The sequence below is a fragment of the Rhyacophila brunnea genome, unplaced genomic scaffold (genome assembly GCF_057557595.1).
Source record: "Rhyacophila brunnea isolate RB1 unplaced genomic scaffold, BYU_Rbru_1.0 scaffold_9, whole genome shotgun sequence".
Lineage (NCBI taxonomy): Eukaryota > Metazoa > Arthropoda > Insecta > Trichoptera > Rhyacophilidae > Rhyacophila > Rhyacophila brunnea.
The window spans coordinates 43,130,428-43,146,912 of NW_028233361.1; the positions used below are offsets into that span (position 1 = coordinate 43,130,428).

A 16,485-nucleotide genomic window follows, 5' to 3' on the forward strand; every position below is an offset into this window, starting at 1 on the left:
TACACTATTTATTATCACGAAAAATATACATTACAAAAAAAATAATGGGAAAAATGAAACTGTTTTTTTAAATTTAGGTGTTAATTTTGTAGTTGATATTCTCAAAACTGCTTGTAAATGAGCATCGGAGATATTTGATCGTAGGTTCATGATCGAAAATGTTTGTTCACATATACCTATAGGTTGATCCAAAAATAACGAACATTTTTCTTGCATAATCTTTAAGTCGGTCGAATCTGTCTGAATTAAGGGGACATTGTAAAATTTGGAGATTTCTTCACGACGATGCAATTCTCTTAAATCAGTGTCACACTGCAGATCAATAATCTCAAGTTGTTGCTCTGTCAGTACACTATCAATATCTATTGAACATTGATCGCGTACTATTGCTAAACAAATTTTAGTCTATTGTCAATATTTTTTAAAAAATTATAAAAAAAGTTATTCGTAATTAGAAGTACAATTAATGATGGCGGGCCGCAAAAAAATAACCGGCGGGCCACAGTTTATCCTCCCCTGCTTTAACCGTATTTCTTCTAAATTTTAGGATAAACCCACGTTTAATTACATAAGAATATATTTTGTGGTTACAGCAATTTTCCCAATTATTATGTTGTTACTTAATAGATAATAACACAAATGATATAAGTAAGTATAATAAACTTTTCCTTAGGCTTTGCAATTGAGTTGATTTTGAAGAAATTGTAGAATTTTGTGATCTATATTTACCATAACTTGACTGATTAAACATGTTAGTGCCGTTCAACTGAGTACCTGAGACAGCAAATAAGTATAATAGGTAATGCAGCCACTGTTTTAGGTTTTAATTCCCAAAGTATGTATCCAGGTTACATGTAAATTGTAAGTAAAACATTTCACCGTAGTACAGTTCGCCGTGAGCTTTCTATCAGAAAGAGATGACCGTATGTATACGTACTATGCGGTTTCCAATTTTATTAGTTTCAATATGAACATGAATTCAATTTTCATGGGCCGATTTTGGCAAAATTCATGAATTCAAGAATGAAAACCTAACCTAACAAATAATCTAGTATATTGGCTATTTTCTAAATTTGTTTGCCACTGGCTTCCTGTAAACTGACAAGAACCGTGTTTTATTTAGACATGAATTTTATGTCAGTACAATACGATCCAAAGAGGTTGGAAGGTCTATAATAAACGACCGTACATTTCTAATACATGATTCCGGACACGACCTATCCAAGAGACTGGAGAAGTTTTATAATTATTATTTTATTGGTTTATATATATGTAAGAACTTATAAGTATCGTTCAATTTTACACCTTTTGTCATTTATTTTATTTTATTTATTTATTATTATTGTATTTTATAATTTTTAAATTTTCTATAAATAACATATTTAAAATATACAAAACAAATCTATTTTCCATGTTAATATTCAAACTAATAAATAAAATTGTCTTTCCAGTTTGTGATTTTGAAATAATTGTCATTTCATCAGCATTTTGACTATTTCTATCACTTGTAAGCACAGAATATAATATCGATATCTCAAAAAGTTTCGAAGATAAACTGCATAATATATTATATAAAATTTTGAATTTGCAGTAATCAATCAGCATTAAAGGCAAAATGGTCAGATGGCAGCAGTGGAGTGGTGTAGTGAGGCGAGGATAAAAGGGCGTGCCAGACTCAGTATATTTATTCATTGTACTACATATCTGTTTTGAATGAAAACATGAAAATTCCTCAAACTATAGCCTTATCATTATATCATGGCTACGGACGTGTTAACAATGTACTATGGAACTACGATACCCCACGTACTTTCACGTGCATTTTTACGACCGCTTCCCCCTCGAAGATCTTACTGCATACAGCGCCATAAAATCGTAATAATCCTAATTTTTGAAGTTATACTTTTTTTGGGTCGTTTGGTAGAGAGTGAAATTGAGAGCCGCGCGCGCACACCATCACGAAAGTGCGCGACAGTATGACATTAGCTGCAAATCAGTCAGCTGTATACAAATGCAAGTCAGTAGAATTGTTTCATTGCCTAGGCAACGAATTTATTATTGTCGGTCATTTGCAATTCTTTACGTAAACAAACGATTAAACGTCAGAGTGACAGTTGTTACTTAAAAAATATAAACAACGAGAAATAATTAGGATATAATTTATTAATATAAGTTAAAATGTATAGAAATAAACCAACGGCGCTCCAATAAGCGGCCCTTTTTATTGAGTATTTAATTTAACAAGATAATTAAGAGCTAGTCGAAGAATCTAGGTTATCAGAAGTTTTGTTTTTGTTTTGTTACGCCAAAGAAGTTCTAACGCGCGTACATAAGTACACACACCGATTTTTTTTATTATTAAAATTATACTAGGTACCTACTTTAAGATATTTTATACGTAAATGGGGTAGAGGCCGTCAGACTCCATAAGAACACGATATATCAATCAATACACGGACGTCTGGGGACGACTGCGATTGTCGATGTAGAGTCAGTGACAGTAGAATTTTGTGGGGGGTGGGAACGAACCGGTTTAAATGATCAGTGCAGGAAAGCGGTGAATAGATAATTATTGTTATGTAATTTTCAATGAGTATTTTTTCAGATGATATTTGGGGGAAAATGACAGATCGAGAAATTCATTGTACTTGTGACCCGCTTGGCTTTTGGAGCCAAACATGATAAGGTTGAACAGTAATATTTCTGATTACATACGCTGCGCAATTACGTTTACAAATAATAAAAAAAACATTTCGTGCCTTTCCAAATACATTTTCCGAAGTACAATAAATAATATTGTATCGAAACGTAGGAATCAATCATTGAATAAAATAAAAGATACTTCAGTCAGCCTTTTGATATGGGCAAATAAATTCGATTATAGAACCTGGAGATAATATCAATCACTGTTTTGTTCATTTCGTTATCTCTCTTTGCAGGAATTTTAACGTAAACCTATAATATGGTCGAATTGAATTGAAGCACATACATAGTTATTTCGGGATATATAAAAAATATCTAATTACGAAAATAAATATCGTTACAGGGCATTAATTTTGCAGAAAGAGCTCGCTATCCGAATGGGAATGGCTGGAGCAACATTCAACTCGATGCGAAATGTCTGGGACTCACGATTGTACTCGGTCATAACAAAACCAAATTTCGCCTAGTCGACGCTTGCATTCTGGCGGTGCTGCTTTACGGTAGCGAATCATGCATTGATATACCTACTACTGGATGAATCATATGCTTCTTAAAATGACGCCCGATTTTCAGCGACTCGACCAGTGTTAAAACTTATTGTTTTAATATCAGCGGACTTAACTCGATATAAGCTCACTTAATATTTGTCTCGAAAACGACCTGGCAATAATTACGAGTAAGCCCGATACAGCTTGCATCTTACTCTAACTAATAGTCAGCGCATGACGACTTGCTCTGTCCGCTCAGACATGAATTTTTGGTAGCTTGCAAGCTTTGGGTTGCAGACACCCTTAGAGTCACTATTCCAAGAACGCAAATTTAGCTTTACAGCCAGGGCAATACGGGTGAAATTTGGGAATCCATGTTAACGGTCTTAACGCATTATACCTACAAGGAAATATTATAAGACGATATTCGTAATATCTTCTTTTGTGGTACATTTTTTAAATGACACTTGTATGGGAACTCCTCATCTAGTAGTATATCAATGGAATCATGGCACCTTACTAAGGCTCAGAGTAACCGTGTACGGAGCTTCGAAAACAGATGTTTGCGACGAATACTGGGTGTGCGGGTGGTATGACTTTAGGAGCAACTAGGAGATAAGAGAACGCACCAAGTAGCCTCTCATCACGCTAAAAGTGAAGAGGCGATGTTGGACCTGGCTCGGCCACTTGCTGCGGATGCCAGAAGAGAACTTCAACCTGGCCTGCCTGTTCTTCAAGCCGACCGGATTCCGGCGTCCTGGAATGTCGCTAAATACAATCTACAGACTGTATACGGTGGAGCTACGGAATGCTAGTTTGACCTGGAACGAAGCGAGAAGACTGGCAAGCGACAGGGATTCTTGTAGGCGCCGCGTGGTGTCCATATGCTCCAGTTAAGGGGCGGATATGGCCAAAGAAGATAAGTATCTACTATTATCTTAATCTCCCAGACACTCAATAAAGAGAAGGAAGGAGTACGTAATTACTAAAATAACATAATTTACTTGATTTAATTGGTTTTATGGTTTATGCGAGACGTGGACCCTCAACACGAGAGATGTCCAAAGGCTAAGAGTCACACAGCGAGGCATGGAGAGGTGTATGTTGGGCATCACGCGAAAGGACCGTAAGAGAAACGAATGGTTTAGGAAGCAGACAAAAGTAAGCGATGTAATAGACGTTGCCAAACAGCTGAAATGGAGATGGGCGGGGCACATTGCTCGCCGAAAGGACGGCCGCTGGACAAATGCCGTCATCCAGTGGTACCCAAGGGGCACGAAACGGCCACAGGGTCGCCCTAAAAGCCGCTGGATTGACGAACTGTTAAAGTTCGGCGGAAATACGTGGCAGCGAACGACACAGGACCGAGAGAGTTGGAGAAAGCTTGGGGAGGCCTTCATCCAGCAGTGGATTGACCCCGGCTGATGATGATGATGAATTGGTTTTATAATTTAATTATTGACTAATTATTTAATTTTTCCGCAGCTTGCGATTAAATGCGGTAGCTTTCTTTGCTACATAATATACAGTTGACCTTTCATTGGAATATAATATATATATATATATATATATTATATATATATATATATATATATATATACTTATTATATATTTAACATGTTCGATCCTATGAAGATCATAATAATGAGTCTGTATTACCAGATTCTTGTTTTTCCGAGAAATATATGATCAACATAATATAAAGCCCATTCTCTGCGTCTATTGAATTGAATTGAATCTAATTGAATTGTACATTGAAAAACAACAAGTAAATTTGCCTGGCCTGAGATTCGAGCCCGGGATCTATGACATTATGATCCTTAGGCATAACCGTTCGGCCATTGTGGCCATCTGATAAAGATATTGTAAGTAAATTAATTGTTTTAAAATGGTTTCCAAATAAGCAAGTAAGTAAGTAGTAAGTAATTATTCTTCTCATTATATGAGTTGTTTTAATTAAGCGTGGACAAGCCAATTATTTTTGTAGTCTTGATAATGGTGTTAACCAAAATAACTATCGACTTAAAAACACCTGTGGAATTAAATATACTTTATCGTTTTGTAAAATGAAATTCTACTACGATCACTTAAGATCACAATATGATCATGCACACAGAATGGATGAGTGACGTATGACGAAGAAACTGATATTGGGTAAGCTGGGACGCAAACGAATACCAGGTTAATATCATACAAGATGGAGGTATAGTGTTAACTTTGAAGATATTGGGCGTCCAAAATTGGAAGAAAGCAGCCTTGGATAGACCTGGATGAAAGCAGATGATTCAGTAAGTATAGAGTTTTAGAACCAGATAATCGGTACCCAAGCATTTAATTATTCAGTAGGGATTGCAATTTTGTACATATTTTTTTAATCTATTGATTGATGAAAATAAATGACGTGTTATATATACATTTAGAAATGTTTTTCATCAATACGACGCTTCATTTAAAAGGTTGGCAATCCCATAATCTCGAGAAAATAAATAAGTATTACGCTCGAAGCAGGACGTTCTTCGGAAAATCTCCAAACAAATATTTGAGCTACAATCCCTATTATAATGATGAACAGAGAGTAATAATTAGAACAAGAAAATGAATAATCAATGGAACGAAAAAATATAAATAATTAATAACAGAATCGACGTTATTTTACCATAAAAATTTACTTAGAAGCTTTTAGTGATGTACCTAACTTTAATTTTATTTTAGTTACTGTGATTTTAATTTATATGTCTTTTGTTTATGAAAATAAAGTTGTGATTATATTGAAATGCATGTCGCGTACTGTCACGGCGAAAAATTTAGTCTATGGTTTAGTCATTTTAGAGAATATTTTGTATATATAATACACGATTTCTGTAAATTCAATGATGCAATTTTGAACGGATCCCAAGCCGCAGACCATAGATAATAATAGACAACATTGTTATAGAAAATACATGGTGTCAACCGTTAAAAACAAAAAAAACGTGATTTTGACATGACAGTCGAAAAGTGTAGACATGCAGAAGATGATAAAAACGTTCATTGAGTCTTGTAGGTGTCTATTCAGTGCAGTACAACGTGAGGTGACCTCATTGTTATTATGGTGATTCAGGCAGATTTTGTTAACTGACAATGTTTGTTTAAATTTAAAGGTTTAAAATGTGCAACGGGATGGGAGCATCAGTCTGATAAGATTCTTAACACGAAAAAAAACGATATTACACACTCTTTTCCCGTAGCGGCAGCTTACTGTGATGTCACGTCATAGTACGCGACATATTTCGCTCTTAAAGTATTTTTATCAAAACACAATTAATAATGGATAGGTACAGCTTTGAGTCATATTTTTTGCAACATTTTTTCTAAAATGTGCTTACAAATTATGTATGATCCCGAAGGTTTTGCGATCAAGAATTCAACATTCCCATCAGATAGAGAAAATTAAAAAAAAAAAAGGAGGTCATGTTTAAATTTTTATATTACTCTCTAGTTTAATACGGAAAACAATCATAATGAATGACGTTTGAATTTTCTGATTTAGTCTAATAAAATTTAGCATTGCTCAATAAAATTTTATCAGGTATTCTAGCATAAAATTGAATTAATGTTTAATCGAATTTATTCGATTTTACGACACGTTGTAGAACACGTTGACTTATTTTTTTATCAAATTAAAAATAATAGATGCGACATCAAAAGGAATTGTTAGTTAACAATTCCTTTTGATGTTCAAGTTTCAGGTTTCAAGGTTTTGAGTTCAAAACCTTGAAACTTTGTGTTGTTTTTGTGTTTAAAACTAGGGTACAACCAAGATAATACACAATAAATTTAATAATGGGAAGTGAGAGTGGAAAGCATGCCTGCGTCATAATATGCATTTAAGTTTTTCACTTAAACGGAACGTGCATTCAATTTTGGTAATATTTGAAGATGGGTTTTGTATTTATTGCATTTAATAACTTTCCCATTTTTAAATCATTAAAAAAAACTGACGTCAAAGTCTTGGTTTGTGGCTTTCGCAATTTCTATTTTATTAATCTGTTTTGTGGTATCTACATTTTATTCAGACATCCAAATGCACTCGATCCCAGCTTTGATCCATAGAGTTAATGACCGCACCAACCCACACCCGGGATCCTAAATTTAGGTGTGAAGCATAGTTTTTATATGGCTGGGAATGTCTGAGGAGCATTTACCCAAGGCTGAGGTCACCATGCATTCAAGTATGCATTGACCGAATTTACATTACTTTAACTTAAGAATGCACATGCTAAAGATGAGCACATATAGGCAAAATGTGTAATAAGTAACAAAAGCTAATATTATAAAACTGCCAATAAATTTAAATGTAGAGATCGTAACATTGGCAGTACGTAATGACACTGAAAATGTTTAAAATGCAACAAAATTGGCTTTTGTGGCGACCAAGTAAGATGGTCCGATGGGTCCAATATTTGGTTATACCGACTTTCGCAGCCTTTCCTTTTCTATACACATGTTAGGATTAGGGAATCCAATCCCGGGATCCCGAGCTATTTTCGATACCTATGAATCCCGGGATTGATAAACATAATCCCGGGATTTCGGGATTGATTTTTTTTATCAATTTTTATGGAAAATATAACAGAAAAAATACTTTTAATGCAAAATAACTACATTAGAAATAAACTGAGTTGAATGAAGTTTGATGTGTAGGTTGCCGATTCATTTTATTTTTTCACATAAATTATTGAAAATGAGAAAGATTGGTAAAAAAAACAATGCTTCGCACTATTAACAAAGTAATTCCACCATGATATCATACGTTTTACGGCAGTTTCATATTTGGCTGACTAATTAGATTTATGAAGCGGAAAGGCCATAAGTACGCCATGATTATTTGCTTTACTATTTTAAATCTCGCTGATCTATTCATTATGTCTTTACTATCAGAAATAGCAATCTCATATTAAATTCACATTATTATTTATATTACAATATTATTTACTCCATTAAACTTGTGTATTTCCAAGATTTAACGTATACAATATTAACAATAAATGTCTTAAATAGTATAAATTATACTAGATTTATTTTTGACCGATTTTATCAATGTTATTTGTAAATATAAAAATTTTATATTAACAATGGAAAAAAATCCCAATCCCGGGACCAGTCCCGGGATCCCGGGATTGTCAAATTGTAATCCCGAAATCCCGGGATCAGAATTTTGGCTCGGGATTGGATTCCCTAGTTAGGATATATTATTATATATTATTTCCAGAGGATATTTTTTGTATCTGTTATTTTCTGCCACATGGACATGTTAAATGGTAACAAGACCAAATTAATAGACCCTGCCAGCAAAGCCACCATAGTGGTAGCCACCACTGAACTATATCTACGCACAATTTCTATAGAAACTTTTTTTATCAACTGCAAATAGTTTTGTCGAAATAAGTAATGGTTGGGTCAAATTGTGGTAACATTCATTCTTAGTCCCCACCTACTCAAATCTCAGTATTTAGTATTGTCACAAGACCAGACGATGACCAATTACGGGTCCTGAATCGATCGTAATTGCGAAGAACATTCAGTTAGCTCAAGTGATATGCAGCAAGCGGACGTGGGCAAGTTGTTATACTTTACCGTCGCTTCCTACCTACAACGTGATTAAGTTTACTCAAAACATATCTGTTTCACCTTCGCTGCACTAAGCCTATTACGGTTTGAGTGAACGTAGCGTCCGTCAATAATACAATCTATTATCATCATTCATCAACTTCACATAGGTATCATCCATAAATGGATGATACCTATGTGAAATAGGAAATAGGAAATCACCGGATCACGGAACCATCATCAACATCATAAAAGGTCAGTGCCTGGCATTCTGTTAAATAACCCCACCCCTAGATCCGGAATCCGCATTATCATTAAAATTACTGTCCACTTGCGAAAAGCGCCACCAAGTAATGACTTTTACTTTTAATAATTATGTTATATTAACATACGCCAGATTCAACAAGTATCGACTCCGTTTGGATTTTCCATGTCTATGGATTTCCCGTACACCTAATTTCTACACCGCTTCCCTCCAACGTAAAGCGGAAACAACATCAAAGGACGAAGGCTTTCATGATAATAAAAATACACACCCCTCTCCCTCTCCACAAATTAACGATGGCGGGCATCTATTTTGGATACTTCCTAGCAGTCGTGGCCTAAGCAGTTACCTATAGACCAGGGGTAACTATTCTTTTGTTTTCAATTATATTTACCTATTTTTCAAAAATATAAACGGTATTTATAATTTCTAATGGATTCAAGCTCTGTACTATTCCATTTAAGTCGTTATTTGTGACCCGGGTTTCGCCTTTAGGCATCTTTAGGCGTCGTGTACACTCACCAAAGGCAAACACACTGACAACGGACACCCTTAACTCTACCTTATATAGTAAATCAATACAATAAAGTAGGTAAAAACTCCATTACCTACCTATTTAGTCAGAGGTTACAACAAAAAATACAATAAACAAATTATGAATAGCTGAAGTGTCAGTAAAAAACCTAATTAGTAAAAACCCTATCTTATTAATAACAATACACTGGACAGCATATTATTATAATAAATCGTCTAACCTAATAATAGGTCAAAATTCTTTATAACAATAAAAATACTACACTCAAGAGGTGTAAATCGTCAATTCTAAGAAAAATAATTAATCGACTTTACTAATGAGATATTTGTCTTTAATACGAGTTTTTATAACATTATTTTTTAACGAAAACAAAATTATACATAAAGTTGCTTAATATAATATAATATATAACTCACCTAATACAATATATATATATATATATATATATATATATATATATATATATATTATACAACTCTACAAGGACTTAAATGGAATAGTACAGAGCTTGAATCCATTAGAATTTAAATTCAAATTCCATCAAGTACCTTCGGTCGAAAGTATTAATAGTATTTATAATTGTTAAGTATTGAGTCTTCACGACTGAAAGCGCGAAATATATTATGGTGCATGTCACGTATTATCACGTGTCATCACAATGTCTGTAATGTCGTTTTTATTGGTGTTTAAAATGTTATCAGACTGATGCTCCCATCCCGTAGCACATTTTAAACCTTTAAACGAACATTGTCAATTAGCAAAATCTGCCGAAATCACTAGAACAATAATGAGGTCACCTCATGTTGTACTGCACTGCATCGACAGCTGCGTGACTCAATGAAAGTTTTTTTTATCATTTTCATACATGCCTACACATTTTCGAATCATGTCATGTTCTTTGTTTTTAGCGGTTGACACTGTGTATTTTCTATAATAATATTGTCTATTATCTATTGTCTGCAGGTTGGGTTCTGTTCAAAATATTATCTATGGTATTACAAGTAATTTTAGCGTACGCACACGAAGAAACTGTGAAAATTAATTAAAATTAGGATGAAAAATTAATAATAATTCAAAATACTAATAATACATAGCAGTTGGCACTCTTTATAAATGAATTTAGAGAGGTCGTGATCGTTCAAAATATTCTGCAACTATAGACTAAATTTGTCGCTGTGACAGCGTGCAAGTGATGTGACATCAATCATTGTGTGACATGCATCTCAATTTGATCATAACTTTAATGACTGTGAAGGTTTAATTATACCAGCAAACTGTCAGACTCAACCAGATTCAACGATCTACACTTATCATCATGATCAACCGCCGACTTAAAATAGAAATTACACGGAACGATTTAGCTACCGACTCGATCGCGTCTACGCTTGATTTGATTGGTTCATAATAATAAATAAAGTATGCCCAGTTGCCATTAAACCAAAAAATATCTATTGGTTAGTTTGGTGGCAACTAGGGATTGGCATTTTTTCCATTGTTCATATAAAATTTTTATATTTACAAATAACATTGATAAAATCGGTCAAAAATAAATCTACAATTTTTACTATTTAAGACATTTATTGTTAATATTGTATACGTTCAATCTTGGAAATACACAAGTTTAATGGAGTAAATAATATTGTAATATAAATAATAATGTGAATTTAATATGAGATTGCTGTTTCTGATAGTAAAGACATAATGAATGGATTAGCGAGATTTCAAATAGTAAAACAAAAAATCATGGCGTACTTATGGCCTTTCCGCATCATAAATCTAATTAGTCAGCCAAATATGAAACTGCTGTAAAACGTATGATATCATGGTAGAATTACTTTGTTAAAAGTGCGAAGCATTGTTTTTTCCCAATATTTCTCATTTTTAATAATTCACGTGAAAAAATAAAATGAATCGGCAACCTACACATGGGTATAAATCAAACTTCATTCAAACTCAGTTTATTTCTAATGTAGTTATTTTTTATTTAAAGTATTTTTTCTGTTTTATTTTCGCTTTTATTTTATTTTCCATAAAAATTGATAAAAAAATCAATCCCGAAATCCCGGGATTATGTTTATCAATCTCAGGATTCATAGGTATCGAAAATAGCTCGGGATCCCGGGATTGGAATCCCTAGTGGCAACACTCATCCCTCATAATAAATGTTACTTTAAGGGGGATGCTTCTAAATACCAGACGCACCTAGCAGAAAAATACGAAGCTTGCAGTTTGAGACATTTTTTTTGATAATTTACAATTTAAACTGTATTAATTAATAAATATTTACTTATCTGAAAACATTAAAAGGAAAAATATTTTTCATTTTTACTCAAAGATAAACTTACAATTATTGTAAAAAATATGAATTTGTTACGTATTATTTACGTACACAGTTACGTTATTATTACATTATATTTTATGTTCATTATTTATTTACTTTCAATTTTAAAGTTTTCAATTTTTCCTCGTACAGATTTTTGACTAATTCATAGTTTTAATATTTTTTATATTTAGTTTAAAAAACATCGATTTTTATAAAAATATGAATGTCGACATTGTTTAGGAAAAAGGGCGTAACCCTCAATTTTTCGAAAAGTGCTTTTATTAGATATTAACAATGTATACAACTAAATACACATTCTATAAAAAGGAAGTAAGCCACAAATGCCAAATTATTATCTAAATTCAGGTTTTAATTGAGATTAATTAATTTTTAATTTGTGGAAAAAAGCATTTATCCGCAATTTTAATGATTTTTCTGTAATAACTTCTTTAATTATTATTAGATCGAAAATATATTACACCAAATCATCAATCATCATGCACCCAATGTATATGGCTATTTTAAAAAAAAATATTAAACTAAAAACTCTCAAAAAAGTTTTTTGCCTCTCCTGTAAAATTTGTTCAGTGAGGGTTACGTCCTTTTTCCTAAGCACAGTCGATGTGTATAACTTGAAATCCTTTGTATTTAAGTATATGAAATCGTATTTAAGTATAGTCTGAACCCTTAATTTTGTTTGAACTGTTTCAAGGCCCCCGTTTATTTTTTCTGACGAATCGATTGAGTCATCTCCGTGAAAGAAAATCATCGCTAAAATTATTTCACATGGCATAAGGTGCCGGATGTGGCTGTGTGCCGATGAAAATGGCGCGACCTCGTGCTTGTATATTTTCCGATATTGAGGCGAGATAGTTTAATATGTTAGATAATTTTGGGGCCTCTGGATAAGTGAAAATAAAAGTTATGGAAATAACATATTGACTAACCCTGATATGCGCTGAATAACTAAGCGTCTATTCAATTTGGTTCAGTCGAGTGAGTCGACTATGGGATAGAATTTGACACCACGTGAACACGTGTCACTCGCAGCTTATGGGTTAATTTTTTGTACAGTATGCAAATTAAATTTTATAATATTACACACAGTAGGTATGCATCTAAATGTATTATAAGATGCCAATGTATGTATAATAATATTATGAAGTATTACTAGCCAGAGGTTAATAACTTATGCACTGCAAAATTGACTAAACGAGAGCCAGTGTACTTTAGGTAAAAAATAAAATAAAATTTAAGAATTTTCATGTCCTTATTTGAATGGAATTTGTGATTTTCAGGGTACCTTTATGGACAGACTCAACAATAGAAGTAAACTGATTTTGAAATATATGATAATTTTTGGCAAAATCGGACTTAAGATTATTAGCTGGCTCTGAGATACAGATATTATTAACTTATCGAATATTCGAGGTTTTGGGCCCATCGGGCTGGGCCGTACGACCTGGTTGCCACAAAGGCATGTCCTCTTAGACTATAGATACATTCCTGTCCTGAATTAAAGAAGAAATTGTGTCGCTACATTTCAAAATCAGCCAAGTCCACCTTTAGGTATTTTTGACTTTTTTGTGAATTGCTAAAGAACTACTGCTTTCTAACATTTATGCATTATCAAAATGGGGTATTTATTAATTTTAAATATTCTATACTCGAAATAATATAAACTTTCACGCTTGTGACAGTGTTTTTGAGAAAGCAAAAAGCTGTTTTTCTCCTATTCATCTATTATGGACTTTGCTGATTTTGAAATCTAGCGACACAAATTATCCTGCACTTAAAAAAAATTGCGGCGTCTTACTGCGGGCGTGAAGATCTCTTCACATAATTTTTGCTATTCGTATGGTTTTGTTATATTTATTAAATATCTTTCTTTTTTTTGTTAATTTCCTTGTGCCTTTTCTCTCCCCGGCACTTTGCATTAAAGTAAAATCAGTATCAGCGTGGCGACCTCAGTCTCGGGTAAATGGTCCTGAGACATTACCAGGACGATAAACGACTGTATTGATGCTTCACATCAAACGTAGTGCCTTGTGATACGCTCGATTAAGACCGAGTGTGGTGCGGGGCGGGTTTGGTCTGGAGGGCGTGTTTGTGTTGTATCTTTTATTCCTCGATTGCTCAATTTTCAGCAAGGAACGGCAGGACCTGAACATTTTATTATAGGTGGCAGACGCGGACATTCAAGACCTTCCAGATACCATTGAACGCGAGGCCGGAAGAGATGCGCTTTTTAATTTCTATATTGATGTAATAAAAAGAATGAAAAAAATAAATGGTGACATATAACAATGACTTCTGCCTTTTAGATCCAGTTATTTCAGTCATATAAGTATATGTTTAGAAGATCTGGCGACATTTTTTATTTTTCCACGAGAAAAACAAGGCTATAAATCGAAGTTCTCAGTTTCCTATGAGTCAACACCGCCTTGCACTAGAAAGATTTTTCCACGGTTTTTCTAAGGTGGTTTCGTATGGCCTGGCCGAATTCAAATTAGCAATACCCGATGCGGGTAGACATTTTGTTTTCAATAAGACATTTTTTTTAACCGGCACAAATTTTCTTTGAGTAAGCATCAAGTATAGTACTTTGCATGCCAAAATCCTTAAAGAATCCTCGATAGTTAATGCAAGGTATAAATAAAAGCATCTAGAAAAAAAAGTAAGTTGCAAAATTGTCTCAGCAAAAGTTATTTCGTGATGAAGTAATAATTACTATGTTGTGTATGTACCTATTTGGGTGTGTATGTGGGCTTGTAGATTTGTTATATTAAAAAAAAAGTTGTATGTAAGAATACTTGTTTAACTAATTTAACTTTTAAGCACTGATGTTATTGATATATCTCATTAGTTAACTCCATTAAGGCTATACTTCAGCTGGGGCATGGTCTAAAAAGATCATGAATACGCGACGCGAAGATTGTACAAATGACGAGTGCAGAACAAAACATAATTTGTCAGAAAAAGTCAACATGCATCCATTTAATGTTATGTTTATTAATCTATTACTAATGATAATAATATATTCATTAACATGTTTTATTTTTCAAGTAAATGGGTAACGTTTTTTAGTCATCTTTACACGATTTAAAAATAAATTCCCCCGTCGCCATCACAAAGCAAATTGAAGTGTTCACAGCTCGACTTTTGCTCTCCGATTGCCAGCCAGTCCAAAATTTCGTCGCACTTATAGTTGAAAATTATTTGCCGTTTCACGAAAGTACCGTCTTAAGTTCCTAATAGTACGTAGCCATTGTTTTCCCAGTATTGACGATTTTACACCTCTAACTTGTTACCACATTATTATCTGATGATCTATTATTAGGGTTTTGACAATGTATACGCCTATTGATTGTATTATTAGTAAAAGGTTTTAGAGTTTTTTTACAAATACTTCAACTCTTCATAATTTGTTTGTTATTTTTTATTGTGATCCTTGAATTAATAGGTAGGTGGTATAGTTTTTACCTGCTATATTTTATTAATTTATTATTTAAGAATTAACTGTATTTGTTGTCAGTGTGTATTTAATTTTTGGTGAGTGCACATGATGCCTGAAGATGCCGAAAGGAAAAATCCGGGTCGCAAAAAATGACTCAAATGGAATATTACAAAATTTTAATCCATTAGAAGTAACAATAATTTTTTTTGGAAGGATAATCGGTATGTGACAAACCATAAAAAAATCTTTTCTCTGTAAAGTTGCAAATTGTCGATATAATAAAATGCCTACACATAGGTAGTGTTACCAGCCAAGAATTATTAACAACGCACTGGAAAAAATCAATACCTACTATTAAATTCGATCTTCTTTTATATTATATTTTGACCTGCTATAATATTTTTGGGCTATATAATATATAATATGTAAATATGTAGTCCATATAAATTACCCTACTTACTATATTGCCTACCCAACGTTTAGTTTTTACTACCAACTACAGTATTTTATGAATAACCAACGCAATCCCTTTTACATAATATTATCATGTATAATAATTCGTTCCTAAATCAAAATGCGAATATATTATATTCTCATCAACTCTATTAATCTTATTACATCTTTCCTTTTTTATGATAGTATGTAAGTTTCTGAGGTTTTACAAAATTATGTACATGCGTATATAGTTTTTAAAAAGATAATGAAATCGCCGTCCTTATTGTTAAACTAATATACCTACATGAGGTTACTGCCAAAAGTTGGTAAATCTTAAAATCATGTTATGGAGTAATTATTGTAATTTAAAAGTTTATCATGACCTCTAAAATAAGGCATAATGCTAAATTCTTTCTGCTTTATATGCATGTGCATATCGGATGAGCATGATTTTTTTCTAGCATAATATAATTATATAATAAACACATAATCCGTTGTTAACACTAAATATCTCAATCATCGACAAATTTTTTAGTATATATTAATTAGTATTCTTAGAATTATCTTCAAATGTGTTAATCGTGCATATTTTTTGAATAATAAAATGCCTAATTCTTGTCAAATTTGGGATCACAGAGATTAAAAAATATATTTTTTTATCGTAAATATTTCACTATATAATGTTAACAT

General features: G+C 32.9%; 1 protein-coding gene across 1 annotated transcript in view; it reads right to left on the reverse strand.

Moving 5' to 3' along the window:
- Rgk3 (Rad, Gem/Kir family member 3) overlaps positions 1-16,485 on the reverse strand; it is a 339,001-nt gene that overhangs the window by 268,944 nt on the left and 53,572 nt on the right. The gene's annotated exons all lie outside the window — the stretch shown is intronic.